The sequence below is a fragment of the Protopterus annectens genome, chromosome 7.part1 (assembly GCF_019279795.1).
Source record: "Protopterus annectens isolate FY-2018-M chromosome 7.part1, PAN1.0, whole genome shotgun sequence".
NCBI classification, from domain to species: Eukaryota; Metazoa; Chordata; order Ceratodontiformes; family Protopteridae; genus Protopterus; species Protopterus annectens.
Window position 1 is genome coordinate 89,315,844 of NC_056740.1, and position 22,237 is coordinate 89,338,080.

General features: G+C 39.5%; 1 protein-coding gene across 1 annotated transcript in view; it reads right to left on the reverse strand.

Annotated features, from left to right (window-relative positions):
- Positions 1–11,887, reverse strand: part of RNF111 (ring finger protein 111) — a gene marked incomplete in the record, with an annotated part of 1,207,185 nt that extends 1,195,298 nt beyond the window's left edge. Inside the window, 1 exon segment of the mRNA XM_044078570.1 lies at positions 11,625–11,887.
- Positions 11,888–22,237: the final 10,350 nt, after the last annotated feature.

Sequence of the window (22,237 nt, forward strand, 5' to 3'; positions counted from 1 at the left end):
CAAATAATATTTTGAATACAATTTCTCTGCCTGAGCTGCAGGTCAGTATTTTTATATACTTCCCTAACTGCAAGGAAAGCTAGTATTTGCACGTTTCTATATACACGCAGACATGCAGTTGAAAAGACAGTGCGGCACACTATCTATAAGTATAACGTTCAGAGACATTGTATAATTGGCAAAAATGAAAACTAACAAACTAACCATTGTTCATATCACTCAGGTTCCCCTCTAAACTTGTTTTAACAAATATATTTCCAACAATTATGTCTTCCAGTAATCTGGTCACAACAGGATGTAGTTGCTGGTACAGAATCCTAACCACCCTTATGGTAAAGTATACAAATTTTCCCCACATCACCCTGAACAATCCAGCTACTAAGCTTTGAAGATTTTCACATCCACCACTCCTCCTCCATAATGTCATTCAGGGAGACAATGGGGAAAGAGGCCCCAACAAAAAATCTTGCATTACCCATTGGTCACTCCTCTTCATTTGAGATACTTTCTCCGACTACAATATTCTTCACTTGCCCATTCAGACTTCCAGCAAGAATCCACTGAGTAACCTACATGTGGTGTGGGATAATGCAAAGAGATGAAATCCACCTCCTATACCCTCTTTTCATCTCTTTCCTCAGTTACTCAGAGCCCCAGAAGACTCAAGAAAAGCATCAATTCAGCTGGGCCTCATGCACAAGCAGCAAACAGCCACCATTCTCACCTAAATTTCACAAAGTTTGCACAGAAAACATTTTGATTAAACACCACCACCCTAAACACAACATTCCTTTGCCCTAGAGAATATTCTCCTCCCTACAGAATAACCCCACATTTCCACATATCAATAAAGCATGAGTTAGCAGCTTCTTCCACTATGTGGAAAAAGCTCTCTCATGGCACCCCATGTTTGGGCCAGAATGAGAGATTGTGAAATTTCTTGCTCTTCAATAATTTTGCCCCTCCTTCTTCCTCTTCTACAAGCAAGATTTCTTGTCAAGGAAAACAAATGGAAGGTATGTAATAAAAAACTTTCCATAGAATTAATAATGCTCCTTTTAGAACTTGTGGTTACTTTACTGGTCATACTGAAGGCAGAGATCTTATTCCACACCCAATCCAATAAACCTCTTCAAACTCCAAGGATTCACAACTCTCTCATTGTGTACCGTCATTTACATCAATATTTTTCCCTCCTCTGGATCTACAAACCTACTGAACCCTTTGTAGTCCGAGAAAAAAGAAACTCAACAACTGACAGCAGCTCCAGCTATTACCAGAGTTTTGCAAACCATGAAATGCAATACTCTGTCTTAAAGAAAGACCAGAAAACTGCACACGCAGCTACTTTACAATTCAGTGGGGACATTTTGACCATGTAAGACAATCAAAGGAAACAAGTACTTAAAAAGTTACGCAAATGAGGTCAGTGACACTTGCCCATTCTCAAACTTGAAACTACTTCTCACTGCTTCCATTCTAAGTGAATGGAACTGTGGTCTCAAAAGCAGAGAAATGGACAAACTGACCTCATCATCGGAGTCATTACCAAGCATTATGGGCAAAATATAGTTTTCAAAGAAAACAAAAATTACATTAGGATGCCTGCCCTATGTAGGCAAAGTTAGAAGCAGTTACTGGCTGTTGGCAGGCTTGAACTGTGAGTTACTCCATGACAAGATTGACTTTGTCTATTTATCTATCAGTCACAATCAGTGTCTGCCCTGTGGTCCCTTACTCAAGGAAAGGATGCAAATATACAAGCACTCATCGAACTGAAATATCACCCCAGTACACCCCCAAAATACATGACCCCATCATGTGAAATATTGTATCCCTCCCAGTTAAACATCAACTATAAAATTAGCTCATAAGTTCACAGAAGATTAAATAGCTAACGGTTTAAGAGCCTTTGCAAACATTGCTAATATAACCCGAATTTACCCAATACATGGTCCTAGTAGCAAGACAATGGCATGGGTATGTGCCTGTGTATCCTACAGATTGCTCCTGTCCATCGGGGACACAGGCATCATCCCAAATATAAAATTTGGTACTTTTCCAGCCATTGATCCAAACTGCATTTGAAGAGGACCATGGAAGGGCTCTGTTTAATGTGAATAGGAAGCCTTTCCCAAAATAAGAGGCAATCTCTGCAACACATCTGTCTCTACACCATGCTTTGTTCGAGTAGCTGACCAAGTTTAGATCCCTAGACAGAGTAATCCTAATGCTGCTTGACTTGCAAATCTGTAGCAGCTCCACCAGACCTAAATTTGTGACTACTTGTAGGTCAGGCATAGGTTACTTCTTAATAGTCAGTATACAGCAGAGTAAAGGGATAGGGCTTTTAGTCTATCCATACAGGACATGTTGTTTACACCCTGTATTTTCTGTGAGGAACCCGAGGGTACTCTAGCTGCTGCAAGTGCCTAATCAAGTACATGCCAAATGGCGCACTGTACACTATATTACTGGTCTGAGGGACGTATACAGCGGGACTATATTTTCTTTGGATCTGAATGCCATATCTCTACTTCTAAGTTATACCACAAAGGAGGGGTTCCTCACCACTGTGGTTTGACTACAGCACTGGCACGTAGAAACTACAGTTCAGAGGGCCCAGAAATTAGCATTAGTACCACACCCTCAACTACAGTGCTTTTACTGCATTTTATTTGTAGTGTTGACACATGGTCTCAAATACAAATAATCATGAGGACTGTACAAGGACTAGCACATTCAGCAGAAGGCTGCAACCTGAAAACGAAAAGGAAGGCAGTCATGTGCAGCTAGAAATGTAATGCAGTACCTTTGCGTCAACTAGAATTATGCTGGTTTGAGGGTTGCTACAAAATTGAATGCATAGCTACTACAAGATATAGTAGAACCAAACATCTCGGAGAGCAAAACACAGTCCAGTGACCATATAGTTTTATAATAGATACGGCCAACAGTTAGTGCCCAATCTCTACTGAACACAACACCTGGCCTGTACTACTAACATTTTTCTATCAACACAATGGCCCTTCACAGAATGCAGCCTCAGATGCATCATGACAGCTTCTATCAACCCTCTAATCTAAAAATTTTTAAATATCTCAGCTAAACTGTACCACACTCTAGCCAGTCTGATGTAAACAATGAACGAACACACACTATTTCAAAACTAAACGACCAAACCGCTTTCTTATGATCTTGAAAAAAAATTAAAATAAAATCTACACATTCAGAACATACAAAAACTCCAAAACCAGGCTAAAATACCCCAAAGGTTATCACTTGGTGCCAATCTGAAAAACACCCCAAAATATAACTTTCTCAATAAAGCCGGAGAATTCTACTCAGTAGCTATACGAGCAAAGGGATTCCTTGGAATTACAAAATTCCAAGCAATCTCTAAACAAGAAGAAAGCAAACAGAACACTCCTACACAAGCTGGTCTTGCAAGCATACAAATCAGAATAGACTTTGTAATGAAATTATGTAGCATACAAACAACCAATTTAACACAGCCTTGTACAACTAGTAAAAGTAGATAATGCAGCATTACAAATAAGCCCTCAGCCTTAAACAACCAACACCAGCTTCCACAACTGACAAAGGTGGATGATGTAGCATTAGAGAGTATAAACCTCCATCTTGCAACATAGTGCACATTACTATTATTTTACTCATTACTACTGTGCAATAACAGACTAGTAACTGCTCAAAATTCATAAACCTACAGCATGTTCAGCTAATACATGCAAAAACCCACACCCGACAACATGTGGTCATTATCACAATAAACTAACTCTTCAGACTCTGCTTCCACTCCATCACTGTGTACAAGTGTGTGAAAATTACAAGCTTCCCATTTACCACGACCATCAAGTTATAACAGACAATGCACACAAACCAATCCATCAAGGGCTTAACTTATTTTAAGCACCCCACACAGTTTTCCACCAGATTAGAGTATGGATTTGAACAAGAGAGAGGAATGTCCACATCATCACCGTATAAACAAAATTAACTATTAGCACATTAAGAGTTCTGCAGTCATGGCAGGGATGCAGTGGAGGTGGTACTGTCCACCCATGGACATTATGATGTCCACCTCTTCATGAATGAATACAAGGCAGGGGCTACAGCTTCTGTGCACTGGGTGGAGTGTTTAATGTACACTTCACCCCAAGTGCACAAACCATTCAATGATAAAAACTCCCTTCATAGAAAAAAAAAAAAAAAAAAACGCGCATCACCTACTCAGAGGTGAGCTCTGCTTTACATACAAGGCCACGTCAAACCCAGTGCTGTTGTACATGCTACACGTAAAGAAATCTCAATCCCTCAGAGCTACATGCTTCCAGGGATCTAAACCTGGTCATCACAATGAACAAAACATGCCGGTGAGATAGGTTTCTGACCCAGAGAGACTCCCCATACTCTGGAATAGACTGCCCATACATGTCAAGCTGAGTGCCTCTTTGGCCCTCTTCAAAAGGAACCTTGACGAACCTTGACGATTGGATGGGAGATAGGACATTCACCCCGGAATCAGGGAAAAATAGCCAGGGAACTGTTATGGCTAGGCTTGTATAGGCCCTAGGGCCGATAGCCTAGTACCAACCTATGAACCTATAAAATGATAAAACTTACACACACACACACACACACACACACACACACACACACACGACAGTTGCCCTTTTTAGGAATTAAACAATTAACACAATCTGTATTTCACATCTCCAGAGGTCTATATGAAATTTGCAGCAAGACAAGTTTGCTGCAATACCACTGTCTGGACCCAGCAAACTGCAATGTACTCTGCCAAGGTAAATATCTCCCAACAGTAAAAAGCTAGAACATAGCCTGTTTCTATACAGAAGTTAAAAATTAAAAATAAGAAATTCTTGACATCATATGCAGTTTTGAGCATGTTCTGAGAAAGTGACAATTTCGGCAGATGTAGCCAACAGTGGTGGCACAAATGGAAAACAAAAACCTCAAACTGCAAACAGCCCCCACCCCAAATTTGCTGCACATTTTATACTGCTGCAACCATGTCCCATAATTATGAAATTCTCCTCCCTTCACACCATCTGCTTCGCACATCCTCAGTCATCACCCAACTTTCGTTCTCTTTTCTTCACACCCCCCCCTACCCACGTTTTCAATCTGACTAACCTCCATGGGGATTAATCTTCCAGTATACCACCTCTCAGTGACCTTATTATTTAACTTTTTTTTTTTAATAAACACTTTTAATTCCCAATAACAGCTTGCTTATCCACACTCACCATGTATGTATAAATACTCATACTACCAACATACACCTTACAAATAAAAAATATTTACTCAAAACATTATAACAATATGGAAACAGGAATACACCTTGCCCCTTATTAAACCAGGAAGCACAGCTGAAATAATAATCTACAGTCTCCCACTCAGCATGATTTCACAGCAGGGTATAGTACAGAAATGGTCTTCCCTACTAACACTTCTTCGCACTGCCAATAAATACTGAAAAGAAATGTGGCTGCTTCACTAGTTTTGGACTTTCGAAAACTTTGGATGAAGGGTACAATTAATAGATAATGTTTGCACTATCAGTTATCATCAATAGGATAGCTATTCTACAACCAACTAGGAAATGGGTCCCTAACCACTAAGATGGCAACACATACTCCTCTTTCAAAATCATTTACAGTAACAGTATTACAGGGATCAACCCCATGTCCACCATTATTCGATACATTTACCAATAATATGCTCTGCACCAAGGCTAGCCACCCGGTGGCATAAATCTTGGCTCTCAAGGATCGTCATTGTTAAAGTGACACATTGACCCCATGTGCAAAAATGGGAGAAAGGGGTTGTGAATGGATGGATGGATGCTCAAAAGCATAACAAACTCTTTCCCCACTACAACACGCACACACACACACACACACACACACGCAAAACTGCAAAATGGCATAACCAAGATGCTACTCAAGAAATTCTTAACAGTACTAAAGATACCTAAATGATTTCCAATGAACAAATGTCAACAAAACTAAACTCATTAACTCAGGGAAAATTTGGTTAGGACAATGGGGACCTTCCCCAACTTAGTGCGCTAAATGACTAGCATTAAAAACTGATCTTCACATAAACTATGCAACATAAAAAACAAACCAGAAACTGGAATGCCATAAAGAGCAAAATTATGTTTAACCAGTTATGACAATTTGTGAGCTAGGTCTCTACTCCTACCTACTCTCCTACAGTCGCTAACATACAAAAAAAAAACACCACCAACTTGAACAAAAATACAAAAAAATCCAACTATACAGCAAGTTTTCCAAATGAAGCACATCACCTCACTGCTTTACAGAAAATAAAAAGACAATTTACAATTGTATAGCATTTGCAAACAGTGATACAGCCCAAACGCAAACCCACCTATATAAAAACATCACAATACTTACGCAGTTGACTACTGAATGAAATACAAAAATTCAGCCAAATACATCAAATTAAGTATTGCCGAACATTAAAGTATATTTACGTGTACAAAATACAATACGGATACTTGTTACACAAGTCCAACAGTTTTTCACTCATCAATAATCTTGGGTGATTTCAACTACCTGGTATAGACTGGGCGAACTACCAATGTTCCAACTCCTATGCTCAGCGATTCATAGAATTTATAAATTCAAATGCCCTTGAACAACTAGTATGTTCCCCCACTAGAGGGGACAACATATCGGATTTAATCATCACAAATATAGGCGCCCATTGTACCACACTCATCACCCCCTCCTTGGTCAGATCCGACCACAAACTGATAACCCTGGACATCCTCACTCCTCCACCTCCCCCAATCAAAGAAACCATAGTCAAAAACCTTTCCAAAGCAAACTTCAAACAACTTGCATCCACAGTGGAAAGCTTCACTATACCCTTTCAGAAGGATAATGATATCCAGGATGCGGAATCCTACACCAAGGCACTCTATATGCATCTTCAGGATTGCATGGACCGTGCTATCCCAAATAAAACCAAGACTCCTTCCTCAAGCAGGAAGAAACCAGTCTGGTGGACCCGGCCATAAGCAAACTTTACAATAAAAGGAGGAGACTTATACAAAAAAAAGGCCAAATCTCAAGTAGAAAAATCATCCCTGATCAGCATTAGTAAGAAATTGAGGACCCTCTTCAAGTCAACTAAAGCCAATTTTGAAAAAAAAAAAAGTTGCCAAGGATAATCATAAGGCCTTCTATAGCTACGTCAAAAACCTAAATGGCAACGCTCAGGTCTATTCTGAGCTAGTACAAAATGGAACAAAATACACTGACCCTTCTGACATTGCCAACATCTTGGCTGACAGGTTCAGTGCAAATTTCTCCCCCCCTCACCACCTACAGGGCCTATTACCATTCTAGGGGATTGTGTAAGTCCAATTATTACTGATACGCTGGTTAACAAGACTATCTAAAGCTAAAAACACTGCCTCCATGGGACCAGATGGTGTCCCAGGCTGTGTCATACGCGAGCTCCAAAAGGAATTAACCCCGCATCTTAATACCCTGTTCAGTCTCAGTCTCTCCACAGGATATGTGCCCATAGAATGGCGCACGGCAATGGTGGTCCCGCTACACAAGGGTGGGGCAACAACTGACCCTGGGAACTACCGACCAATAAGCCTGACCAGTCTGATCTGTAAGCCTATGGAGCGAATCATTATGGAACTCATAAATGGAGAGATTGGGAACCTCCAGTCGCTGAACCCCACACAGTTCGGCTTCGTCAAGGGCAGATCATGCCTCCTGAACCTGGTGGATTTCTTTGAGACAGTTACTCAGGCTATGGATAAGGGAAAGGAGGTACACACGGCTTACCTTGACCTTGCTAAGGCATTTGACACCATTCCCCATTCAGGTATTATTGATAAGCTCACCAGCCTGGGCATAAACCCTTACGTCACAAGATGGATTGCAAACTGGCTCTCAGACAGATCCCATAAAGTAAGAGTAGCGGGATCTATGTCCGAATCCAGACCAGTAACGAGTGGTGTGCCTCAGGGCTCTGTCCTGGGGCCCCTCCTGTTTGGCATATACTTCTCAGAAGTACAGGCAGGCATGGAAGGGCTCTGGCTGACACAGTTTGCGGACGACTGTAAACTGGGTGCTATAATAGTCTCCGGCCGACATGGAGATCTTCCAGAAGGGCCTAAATGAGACTGATGCATGGTGTCAAAGCCATGGTCTCAAGCTAAATGCAAAAAAAATGCGTAGTAATCCCCTTGGGAAAAAACAGAGTACCCGCAAACTACAACATAGGAGGTAATCCCCTGAAATCTGAAGAAATAAGGGATCTAGGGACCCAAGTAGATAGTCAGCTTTCCTTTGATAACCATGTTGCCAAAGTGGTTAGAAAATCCTTCTATGTGACCCATCTGATCACAAAAGGGTTTGCATCAAGATCCAAGGATGTAATGTTGCCACTCTACTCTTCCCTCATCAGACCCATTATCGAGTACAATGCACCAACTGGAATGTACCTGGCTAGACATCTCCAGCAGCTGGAGAGACCACAAAGGTACCCAACCAAGAGGATTACTGGCCTCAAGCAGTTGCCCTATGCAGCACGATTGAAAAAGCTAAGACTGTTCTCTGTTGCATACCGCTTTCTCAAAGGCGATCTCTAACGTACAGAGCCATGTCCAACCCAGAACTGTTGAACATGCTCCATCTTAGCAAAACCAAATCTACTCGAGCTACACTCTCTAGGGATATAAACCTCAACACAACAATGAATAGAACATGCTGGAGGGATAGATTCCCTTCGCAGAGACTTCCCTTACTATGGAACAGGGTCCCGATCTACATAAGACAGATGCCCTCACTATCACTCTTCAAGAGGAACCTTGATGAGTGGATGGGTAACAGAAAGTTCACACCGGGGAATCACACCAACAGCACTACTAGATAGGGGCCAAGGGTACTAGCTGCTAGTACAAGGGTCTAGGGAACTACTAAAGGGGCGGTGAATACTGCACAACGTGGCTGGGCTAATATATGCCTTCGGGCAGATAGCCCAGTACCAACCTGTGAACCTATAAAATGTACTTCCTTTCCAAAGACTAAACAAAACACTAAATTACTTCATAAATAAATAAGCAAAACAACAAAAGAATTTTTATTTACACTGAAGTGTTCTATATGTATTTTATATTGGTTTCAATGTATGTTTTTATATTTGTGTATATGGTTGCTATACCTTTAAGAGTTTCAATGATTTTTGTGATTTTTCGCGCCTTATTTTGTTTAAATGAATAATTAGAATGTGGGATTACATGGTCTGAGGAAGCCTTCTAGGTGAAAGCACTTACCATGTTTGTTTTGGCCAGTGAATAAAGTTGTTTTATGAATTTTCCTGCTGCTCCTGCATCCTATTATTAGTTGCTGAATACGTATGCTTCATTGGACTGTTACGCACGCTGATTGTTCCATGTTATTTGCTGCCTTGTTTCGCTCTTGCACTGGGTTGTTTTGCTTATTTATTTATCAGGATTTTGTGTGCCAAGAGTGTTTACTCTGTGGGGAGTGATATTTACTCGAACTAAATTACTTCATATAATCTCTATAACCATTTTCTTCTGTACTCTTTCCTCCAAGATCAACTTACTAACACTCAATATTAATCATCCTAATCTCAAAGGAACAAAATCTTCACACTAACTACTTTTTTCTCTCATCTCTAACTTAATATTAATTGTGAAGCAAACCTTATTTCCTTCCCCAAATGTTATTCAACTGCACAATGAATATAACATAACAAATTTTATACCATCCCAAAAAAACTATAAAATACACATTAAAAAGTAAACTACTATAAATGCGTACATTTGCTTATCAGACCATTTTCTTGCCATTTCATTTGCCTCTTGGACTTGGCTAAAATCAGTCTAACCTGGGTAGCACAGAAACAAGTACCTGCTCCTCCCATGACTTTCTTTTTCTTAACAGTTATAACCACATCTGTTTGAAGGGTGCCACACTTCCGATTCCCTATTTGGTAACAGATTTTTGAGTGAGAAACAAATAATGTAAGAGTTTGTTAAATACAAGTTCCAAAACAGGCAGGGACCGTTTTCACAGGACATGGGGAGAAATGCCCTACAGCAACAGCAATACCGAATTAGATAAACTAATGCTAACTGTGCATCCCTTTAAACAGTTTAAGTCTAAACAAACATTTCATGAACAGAAGATACTGTGAAATTACAAAAAGAATAAAAAACACCTTTGAGACTCTTCAATGTTCAAAATTATGTACAATATGAAAAAAAGTCCCACTGCTTATTTTTAGCAAAAACAACCACCTTGGCAAGCCACTGGAGAGGTGAGCTGGAAAGTAATGGTGGAAGAAATTAGATGCAAAACAGACTATTAAAGAGCTTTAAGTTACATGCAAAACATATTTGGTGCAGGCTTACTTTGGCTTACATCAAAAATTGCAACACAAGAGTATAACATGTTTGAATTTAAAGGGGATCCTTAAAAAAAAAATCAAAACCAGAAATGGACATAAAAACAGAATAATAAGAAATTTTGGAGAAAGAAATCTGAATAAATATCTGTGGTTGTTAAATAACACAATCATTGCTACAGATTTGACAGGATGTTAGTGGGTGTGCCAGTAATGGGTACCCAACAAAATAAGGGTTCATGGACAGATCAACATCAATAATAGTCACTTACGGCATCATTACATATGTACAAATAAAAATAAAAAAAAAAATCACTGAAGAAACAAATCAGATCATCTGTTCTGCTCCCTTAAGTCAAAAGGCGTCCAAATCCTTGGTGAAGACAAGACAGTAGCCAAGCAGTTGTCAATGGTAAAAACAATGCTCAAAGCAGCTTTTAAAGCATCAACACAGCTGTTTATATTGAGAAGTGTAAACCAGGTAAGCCCTATGGGCTAGATTGTCACTTTTCAGAAACTACCTGGGAGCATCCTAAAGTTAACTGACTTTCTCAGAGTCACAGAGAAAGCAAACTGGTATTTGGGGTAACCAAACTCTGGACTACAACACAGTTTCATAACGCCCCCTCAACTTACAATAAAAAATAATACAATTTCTCCACATACTGCTCTTTTCAATTTTAAACTGTATCATTTTCTGCTGTCTCACTGCAATATTTAAGGATGTAGAGTCATATTTCTAAACTGTATGCATACATACGATGGAAGTTTATTTACATCTACCAACATTCACTTTCTTGTTTAACAGCTTCTGAAATGCTTAGGAAAAATGCACTCTGCTAATTTTAAGATGATCCCTAGTAATACTTGCTCTTATACTCCAGTTCCTGTCATTAACTACAGTCCTAACAATTTCTTTATAAAATATACACACTCAACCTATACTATCCATTATAGAGAGAAAGTAAGAAAGCAGGATGTCATCTAAACGTTACAAACTAAAGCTACACACAACAATACATTGCAATTTCGGTAGGCAACAGCACAATCTTACTCACGTCTAACAGTATTTCAATAAAAGCAAGATATGACATATGTTGTCTATTTAAGTAAAAAAAATGGCCACCCGTCAGCCATCTTTGATCCCTCACCAAAATATTATCAGCATGCCATTACGCAACGAGTAGCAATTTTACAGAAACGTACTAGAAACATTCAATTGACTATTGTAGCATTAAAGAATTTAGTAACTATGAAGCACGCATTCCATTAACGGGCAAACATTCCCAGATTTACGGCCCAAAAACTTTCCGGGAAGAATCGGCCAGAGGCGGTACTCAAACGGTCTTGGTTAGACTCCCTTAGCTGAAGGGACTTCAGAGACGTGCTTAGACGTCATGAGGTAGAGAAAGGGGAGGGCTTGAGGAGGACTTTGCTCCCACGTCTAGCGGGAGTGAGGAGTCCTAGTCAACGTGCTGGAGAATGTTTCAGTATCTTTGTCACGCCTATAAAATAACTATTATAGAATTATATTGTAAAGGTTTACCATAGTTAAATGTCGATTTAATATCTGTTTGCGAGATTAGTTATATGGATTGCGATTCCGTGAGTTATTAATTGTTACGTCTCTTATAAGTGAGGAAGTAATCCATATTTTAATTGGTAGATAAGTATATTTTAATAGTTATTTATTTTTATATGTAAATGGTTTAATGTAAAACTGGTTGTGGTTTGTTAGTTGTATAGAGTGGCTACTGAAGTGTTTACATAAGGAGAGACGAAGACCATTTAACAGCACGATGGTCCATACCTCTCAAGTGTACCTCATTTGGGATCTTAAAAGTTCCTGGAAGTTCCACATTGAAAGACTTGTCACATTTTTCGTGTTAGGGATTTTTTAAGTGAAATTCACGGTAAATAGAAATGAATCATATTAATTCATTAAAAGAGCTTCTTTTTAAGTAAAACCGGCATATTGTAACCATCCTATGGCCTTCCTAGTTGAAACTGTTAGTAAGCCATTAGTATGTGTTCCACATTTAATTTTGCCCCTTTGTTCCACATTATGAGGGCTAGTGTTCCTCATTTTGGAGATGGAAGGTTGAGAGCTATGCGATGCAGTTTGTGAAAGGTGTAAATGTAATTTGTTTTCTTTTTCTTTGATCTGTGTATGTAAATTGGGATTAGAGGGTATTGCTGATAAAGTAAAAAAGTGTTTACATACATGGGTAGCTTTATAAAATGAGTATCTACAGATCCTAATTATCTATTAAATTGTCGTTTTATAACTGCAGGCATATCTTACTGGACAAAGCCTCAAACAATGGAGGGACAGAGGCCCCAAAATAGGGACACTTTTTAAATATTGCCCATACAAGCTTAGAAAGTTGATAGAATACTGGGTTTTGCTTTAGCATGAATTCTGAAGGATATGAAGTCTGAAACTCAAATGTCTGCCATTATTTTCTGACGTTAGTCCTCCGTGATTTGCTAGAAAACCACAATTTTATGAGAGACAGGTGAAACATATGGGGCAAAAATCTGGACAGTCTGGGAAAACCTGGACAGTTGAGATGTATGAGTGCAGGTTTAGGAGTGGAAAGAAAATGGAAACGGAATGAAATTTGTGTAAAGTAAAGAGTGTTTTATTTAATAAGTGTGACTGAATCCCGAAAAGCATATGTGTATATATTCCGTATTCTCATATTTATTTAGGGGTATTGATAATCAGATATAATAAATGTGAATCATCTAATTATACAAAACTACCAAAATTCATATTTTTTTTTTTTTTTTGCTGGTGAAGGGGATGCCTGGTAAAGGATCACTTTAGACATTAATGGAAAAAAAATATTTTTTATATTATCACAAGCTCTACACAATCTAAACCAGAGAGCATCATAATAACTGTTTATTCTGATTTTTTTAACCCCAAATGTCTTTATGGGGGCAGACCGTAATGCAGTGAGGGCGGAGCTGATGAAATTAGATTACGGTCCCACTCACCTTAACTGTAAGCAGTTAGAAATAACATTAAGTTTAAGAATTCTGAGTTAAAAAAAATGTCTTTGACTTTTGTTTTAACTTTTGTATATGTGTTTCATATACATGTGTTTTGGAAAAAAATGATACATAAATGAGATAGTTTAGCCATTGTAAGAAGTGATATTTTGTGAGTTTCAGGTTTTTGTCTTCCTTCCCTGAGTCAGCAAAAGTGTTAAATTTATAGTCTTGCAAAGCCTAATTAATTAGTTAATGAAGTTTCTCTTAGTGTTTTTCAGGTTTATGCCCCTTCAGACTGTAAAACATCAAACATGTTTATGGCCCCAGAAAAGGGAAGCAATGTATCTTTATACAACAGCACAGAGTAAAAGAGTTGTGAATTTATTCCCCTCCCCCTGCAGCTGACTAGCTGCCATAAACTCTTTTCATTCCTCCCCAAGCTCAAAATGGTGCATGTCCAGGACTGTCCAAGAGACTGAGGACTCTGTTGTAGTGTCGTGAATTTTACGCCTGAATATCTTTATAACCTCAGTGGGAGTGAATGACAGAAAAGAGCTACAGGTACCTTGCTGTGTTTGTTTTCCTTAGCAGTATACTTTCAGATGTGATATGCATTGTGATGTAACTGCAAGGGAGACAAATTTGTTTTGAAAGTATCATGAGATATCATTCAATCCCAGTGTTCTGTGCACTGAGGACGCTGACTGGGATGGAAATGCTACAGAGTGTGAGAAACTGCCAAGTCTTTTTTTTTTTTTTTTTTTTTTTAGTATGTGAAACCATGGGGATCATTCTTCTGGGATGGAAATGCATTCTGTGGGAACTAAATTTATAAATGTGTTTGTTTTTGTTGACCAGGAAAAACTGATGCATGTGAAAGCTCATTTTCAGTGCAGGCCCAGGGAGAAAAGCTACATAAAGTCAGGGATGAGGTTAGGTCACAGTTTTCTTGCATTTAAAATATAGTTGTTTGATTGAAATAATGTAGTTTTTTAGTTTGCTTAAAAGAGTGTGCAAAAATAAATAATAGCTCTTTGTATCTTTGTCCACATGTGTTGGTGTATATGTGGATCTTTTGACTTCTAGGTAGACCATTGGGGTTTCTTGTACATACAGTCTTCTTTGTGTATGAGGACAAGAGCTACCATCACCAGCTTTGGTAGCCACAGTACATGCCTTCCTGCCTCTAGTTGAGAATGACCACACACTCCCCCCAGGATTGGTATGGTATAGACTTTCATTTCCAATCCATGCCTGTCTGACTGTTCCACTGCCTGAGCGAATAACTGATTGCTGGTCATCTGAGTTGTGGTCAAGTCTTTATTCCTCTGTGCCACAGAGACATTTTTTTCAGTATATTAATGCTGTTTTTTGTTTTATTTACTAGAAAACTGTATCCTATCTGTCAAGGGTTGAGTGTTCATTGACAGTAGCTAGAGACATAGTCTCAAAAGGAGCTGTTGAACACTGCTTTGGTGTCCCTTGCAAAGAACAGATTCTTGCTAGTAGTAGAAATAAAGTTAGTAGGATGAAATGAGGATTATATATCAAAAGAGATGGGAAATAGGAAATTCACCCCAGGGATCACCTCTGTGGCTCTGCTTGACAGGGGCATGGAAAAATAATTTTCTTGGGTGGCGAAAGCCAGGGTACCTTTTTAGCTAGGCTTATATAGGCCCTAGGGCCAATAGCCTAGTACCTACCTATGAACCTAAATGGTTATTAGTGTAATCTTTGGTGGCACTGATAGGTGACATTGATGTTAAGTGGAGACATTAACGTTCAGCAGTCACAGGAGATGAGGAAAACCTGATTGCAATTTTTGATAGAGAATAAGAAAATGTAGTTTATCTGGGGAAATGGTATAAAGTAATACTTACAAAGGCTACAGAAACATTTTGATAGTGTTTGAGGCACAGTGACAGGAAGATAGTGCTGTGGGGTCCATTACTGAAGCATTAGGTTGAGAATGAGTTAAATAATGAACAGTGACAACAACTGATGGATACTAAATGATGCATGGATTCACAGTGAGATGTAGAAGACAAAATGGTTTGAACCACTGATGGATCGAAGAGAGGGAAATATAAGCTGCAGAATAATTTACAGCTAGCTATTGTTGGTTTGAAGTACAGTGATGCTTGATGCTGAAAGATGCTGGCAAGACACAGAGACGTTACTGACAATATGTGTCCACACTGACATGAGTTACTTGATTGATTTAAGGGATGCATAGATAATGATGCTGATAGGACTGGGATGGTCATTTTCAAAGGTGATGCTGAGAGAAGGGGATATAATAATGGACAGTACAAACTAAAGCTGTGGAGATGTTTGGAGAGGGAGAGAAAGTGGTGATGCTGAGAGAAACAATACAATAGTGATGCCATTATGGAGAGAAAGTGATAAGCAGTAAATGTTGTGGGTGGACAGAGCTGGGCAATATTGACAACAGCTGTTGAGAGATTAATGCAATTAATGGTCTGTACTGATAGCCAGGAATGGGCTGAGAGATATAAACAGTACTGAGAGAAAGTGGCTGGAGGAGAAAAACTAAGCAGAACTATGCTACAAAGACTAGCAGTTTCTATGACAGGATACAGATGACCTGGTAACATGAAGATGACACACACAGACACACACAGACACACACACACGGTGTTTAAGAGACTCTTGCAGTTTGAAGTAAGGATTAATCAAGGACTGCAGCTTGAAAAGCATTTATTACAGGTCAGTGGTATAGTCCTAACATTTTATCCTCTGAAGAAAGGCAAAACTGAGCAGGGAGAAAAACATCTTAGATGTACAGTTAGGGAAAATAAAAAGGCACATTACAGGCATAAAGAAAATAATGAAATAGTGAAAATCAGAACTCCATGTAACAACATTTGAAAGTAGGAGGGATTAAGGATGGGACTAGGACAGATCAAGGAATAGGAAGACGCTGGAGTATGACAGGATAGGGGAAGCAGAGAGAGGAAATGGTTGTAGCCTATGTAGTTAAAACAGGAGTAGGCTGGGATGATAAGGATGGTAAAATCAGAAAGGGAAACAGTGAGGCAAGCATAAGGGTAGAGCAGAGACTGTGAGATGAGAGAGAAAGTGAAAGGTGAATTAGGCGCTCAAGGCGTATGTACAGGGCGTGGATCTGACAAGGTAGAACTAGAGGATTGTATAGGGTCTACAAGACAGTAAGGAGACTTCATGGGAAACTATGAGAGATGTAGTCATTAGTAGTTTGGCTACTCAAGTGAGAATGGGCAGCCAGGGACAGTACAGGGGATAGAAAATGCTGACGGTTACGAAAGACATAAAAAGGCAACGGCAACATAGAGTATGCTAGCATATATGTATAAATATATATATATATATATGTATGTATATGTATAGGGAAAAGACAGCAGACACATGGAGAGGTGATATGTACTCCATTTTCTTAACGGCATCGACAACAATGTCAAACCTGGGCAAATGTGTGGGGAATGTTGTTATATGAATTTTTTCACGTGACAGAATGTAAACCTTGCCTTGCCAGACTCTATTGTTTTACTGATAGACAGACTGAATTGTTTCAGGTCTCCTAGCAAGAAGTAATAGCATATGTTTGTTAATTCCAGGTGAAGTGGTAGGCAGCCAGTGTGAATTGAGTAGCCCGAAGCTTAAGGTGTCCTGGCTTTTGCAGGAGTGGCATTCAAATATTTCTTAGACTTGTAGGGGTGGTTGTATATGTGGTGGCTCTCATGCTGTGTAACCGAGCTTCTTATATCCTATACCACTGGTCTTTGTGAGAGCACCATAGAACCATCTCAAACCTGGGACTTTGTACTGGGGTAACAGAAGCATATATGGTTGGTGTCGTAGTTGATGATTAGTCAGTATAGTAACCTTAGTCTTCCAGACCTTACGGCATTGGGATGTTGGCAATAGTGGTGACAGCTTTATATCTGTGGCTGGGGATTCAGAAGGTGATGGTATACATCTTCTTTGTGAGGGCAGTGGTGAGAAGGTAGTGGGCAAATTATGTCATTTAATATGATGTAGTATTAGGAAAACTTGTGGAAGGTCATCTGGAACCTGGAGCTAGGCCAAGTGGTGCACTCCAGTATTTGCACTTCCCAGGTTCTCCAAGATAAGAGTAAAGGGATGATGTGTGACTTTGCATGCCACATGCTGTACAGGATTCACAGAGAGTGGCATTGTAATCTGTGGAAGGATTGCAGCATATGTGTAGAGAGAGGGAGATGAACTTGGGCCTCCCAACCCTTGTGGCCCTTTTTTTTCTTTCTTTTTTTTTTTTAATGGAAAGGACAATAGAAGCATCAGGGCATCCATAATTTGTGGATGGATGCTGGGTAATATTGATATGATATAAGGTCTAACTGAATAGCAGACAGCAACCACATGAATCTACTTCCTCAGACTATTTGAGCATGATGAGATTGTATGACCTTCACACTAAGCTAGTAACCTCTTTCTCAGAAGAGACGCAAGGTCGTATATTTACTTCTGGAGAAATTTGTCCTGGGCACCAGAGAACTTCCCCTACTCTTGTTAGTTGGGGGAAGAGTTTGTGTGTTACACATCCTGACTTCCTGCTTTCCTGTCCAGGCATGGAGGCAGCAAGGAGGAACAGGGAGAAAACATGGCTGATTTAGCTTTTGCTGAAACTGGAGTGAAAGTTGCTGAAAATGAAGTTGAAATGGTAGAATCGCTACCAGACGTTTTTTTCTGATGATGTGGGTGCAGAAAAAAAACAGTGACATTGGAGGAAAAGGAGATTGTAGCTGAAACAGAGATGGATTCAGAAGAAAACTTTTAGAGGAGATTGTTTGAAGGAGAGAAAGTTACCCCTGAAAATGCATAATTACAACCCTCCAATTGGGGGGGGGGTTGCGGGATCTTTATTTGGAAGAAATGGTAAACCAAACCAAGACAGAAAATGGAGCAGCAATTTCATGGAGCAACATCATGGAAAAATAGATGAAGAAAAAGGAGGAGAAGAGACTGTGCCAGAGAAAGTTCCTGAGACAAAAACTTATTCACAAACTGAAGGAAGAAAAAGAAATAAAAGAAACACAAAAAGGAAGTATACAGTACATGTGATCAGTAAAAAAGAAGAACGTTTGGACACATATGAGGTTTGGGACTCTGACATAGCACCTCTGGGTGTCAAAGCAAAAGAGGTAAGAGCATTTATTTTAATTAATAAAGAGACTTTTTGTGACTTGATATTTCAGACTGGGCAGGCCATGGAAAATTTTTGGGGTGCATATGAACAAGAGAAAAGTATTTATCCATGGTCAGAATATGTGGTGAAAGCTTTTTACAGGCAAAAAAAAAACAAACAAAAAAAAGAAGAAGAATGATCTCATTTCGAACTGAAGTTGAACCAAAATAACTGAAAGAACATTTATTAACTACATGTAGAAAAGTAATGGACACTACAGAAATATATGATTCAAGAGGACTATGGACAGGGAGATGAAAATGTGGTGTAATACTGAAAATGGAAAATGATAATGTTATGCATGCACCTAGTATTATTAATGTTCATGGTAATAGGGGTTTTGTGAAATACAGGGGTCAACCAAAGCCTTGTTATTTTTGTGGAAAAATGATTGTGATAAAAAATGTTATTTATGTGGTAAAACAGGGCGTAATGCAAAAAATGTGACAATACTGGTAATTCATGGCTAGAATGTGAATTGAATGTGCAACAAAATCAAAATGAAGTTATACAGGAGAAAGAGATGGTGAATGTGTTTATACAAGAAAATGTACAAGACGATGTGACTAATAAAGACGTTGTACATGAAGTTGAAAGTAACAAGGAAAAAGAAACAGGAGACAAGTGAGGAAGAAGCTTACTGGCATACAGTAAGAAATCAAAAATAATTCGATAGGTAAGAGAGTTAAAGAAAGGAAAAGAAAATACAAAATCTAATGCTTAGAGAAAATAAGTAAGGAAAGGGATACAAATGTTATTACACTAACTTTTCTTAAAAGCTGAAAATATTGGCTTTAAATGTAAACAGTATGAAAAATCCAAGAGGAGAACAGGTATATTACAATGGTGTGCTGCAGTAGATGCACATATTGTTTTAGAAGATATCAGATTATTAACAGAGGAAGAAAGAACACAAACTGAAAAACTTTGGAATGGTTTGGTAGTTTGGAACGAGTCTGTATCATAAGAACGAAAGCACTAAATTATGAACGCTCTAAAGATCAAAAATGCCAGACCTTGAAGTGCTTTCTGTGAGATAGCAGTACAGTGAAGATTGGAATATTTGCCCTTTCCTCACTGTAGTGCGATCTCAGAGTTGGTATATATATTTAGGGGTTGTGGGGGGGGGGCACAGCTCCCCACAATAGCGAGTTCAAGGTCCGGCATTTACGATCTGTAGAGCGGTCACAATTTAGTGCTTTTGTTCTTATGATATAGACCCTTTGGAACATGGGGAAAGAAATGCGCTCAGGCATATGTATATTATGTCAAAGCATAAAAATATTAGATGTAGCCATAGTGGAACTAGGACGAATGATGGTAATAGGCTTGAGATGGAAAAATATGTGTATAGAATTATAGCTTTATATGCATATGTAACAAAAAAGAGAGATAAATTATGTTTAAAAATATTTTTGAATATATTTATGTAAATATGGACTTTATAGTGGTGGGTGATTTTAATTGTTATTTAATAAAAACTAACAGCAATTGTGATGTTAACATGGTTAATTAATTTATTTACTCCTACTGTCATAATTTCAAATCATACACTCCACGCTATACAAACCATCATCATGCCCTGCTCTCTCCTCCCTAGTATCCACATATACTCCCACTCATACCATCCACACCTCAAATCAGCAACTCCTAGAGATTTACTATCCTAAGAAAACTATTGGTAAACTACTGTATAAATCCTCTGTTGCCCAAGCTTAGAATAAGCTTCTGACACCCATACGCTCCACTACCCACCATATACACTTTAAAAAAGAACTGAGGATCCACCTTCTAAACACCAAGACTTGAATCTGCCATGACCCTACCTAACTCCACTACACTTTCACACCTTACGCTAACCTACTGTCCTGTTCATTTAACATCATACACCTTTCCCACAGCCTTACTACAGGATATGTACCCAGAGAATGGCGTACAGCTACAGTGGTACCACTCCACAAAGGTGGTGCCACAACGGACCCTGGAAACTATCGCTCCATAAGCCTGACTAGTCTGGTCTGTAAAGCTATGGAGCGTATTATCATGGAACTCATAAACAAAGGTATTGGGAGCATCCAGACACTGGACCCTACCCAATTCGGCTTTGATAAGGGCAGATCTTGCCTCTTAAACCTAGATGATTTCTTTGAAACCGTTACCAAAGCCATAGATGAGGGCAAGGTAGTCCACACAGCCTACCTGGACCTCGCAAAAGCCTTCGACACAATACCCCACTCGGGCATCATAAATAAGCTTACCAGCTTAAATATCAACCCCAATATCACAAGATGGGTTGCAAACTGGCTCAGAGATAGAACCCACATGGTCAGAATCGCAGGTGCCATGTCCAAATCCAAACCAGTTACAAGTGGCGTCCCACAGGGCTCAGTTCTGGGACCTCTCTTGTTCGGTATATACTTCTCTGAGGTTCAGGCTAACAGGTGGGGATTATGGCTGACAAAGTTCGCTGATGACTGCAAACTGGGGGCCATAATCGAATCTCCAGCTGACACAAGCATCCTCCAAAAGGGTCTCACAGAGACTGATGCTTGGTGCCAGAGCCACAGCCTCAAACTAAATGCTAAAAAGTGCATAGTCATCCCCTTTGGGAAAAACAGGGTGCCCACAAATTACCACATAGGTGGTAATCCATCAAGTACAGAAGAAATAATTAGAGATTTGGGGACCAACGTAGATAGTAATCTCTCCTTTGATAATCACGTTGCCAAAGTGGTTAGGAAGACCTTCTATATAGCCCACCTTATAACGAAAGGGTTCGCATCTAGATCGAGAGGTCATTGTGCCCCTCTACTAGTCCCTTATCAGGCCCATAATTGAATACAATGCCCCTTTTGGGATGTACCTTACCCGACACCTGCAGCAACTGGAGAGACCCCAAAAGTACCTCACCAAGAGGATCATGGGCTACAAACAGATGTCCTATGCAGCTCGACTAAAGAAACTCCAGCTCTACTCAGTTGCTTACTGCCTACTCAGAGGCGATCTATGCCTGATGTACAAAGCCATGTCAAACCCAGAATTAATGGACATGCTCCACCTCAAAAAATCCAAGTCCCTTAGAGCTACACGCTCCAGGGACCTAAACCTCAGCACAAAAATAAATAGGACATGCTGGAGAGACAGATTCATTTCACAGAGGCTCCCCTCACTCTGGAATAGAATCCCAATTCATGTTAGACATAGCCCCTCGCTGACCCTCTTCAAGTGAAATTTGGACGCGTGGATGGGAAATCTCAAATTCACCCCTGGGATCTCTCCTGTGTCCCTGCTAGACAGAGGCACAGTAAACTAATCTTAAAACGGTACCTTCTGTGACCTACTTTACAGAGGCACAGTAGTCTAATTTAATAGGGAGGCGGAAGCCAAATACACTCTGGCTAGGCTTATAAATGCCCTAGGGCAGATAGCCTAGTATCTACCTATGAACCTATGAACATGCAGTTCACCTCTCACACATTACACATGTAGTAGTTTTCCTAAAATACTACATCACACATACTTCTCCATTATTTC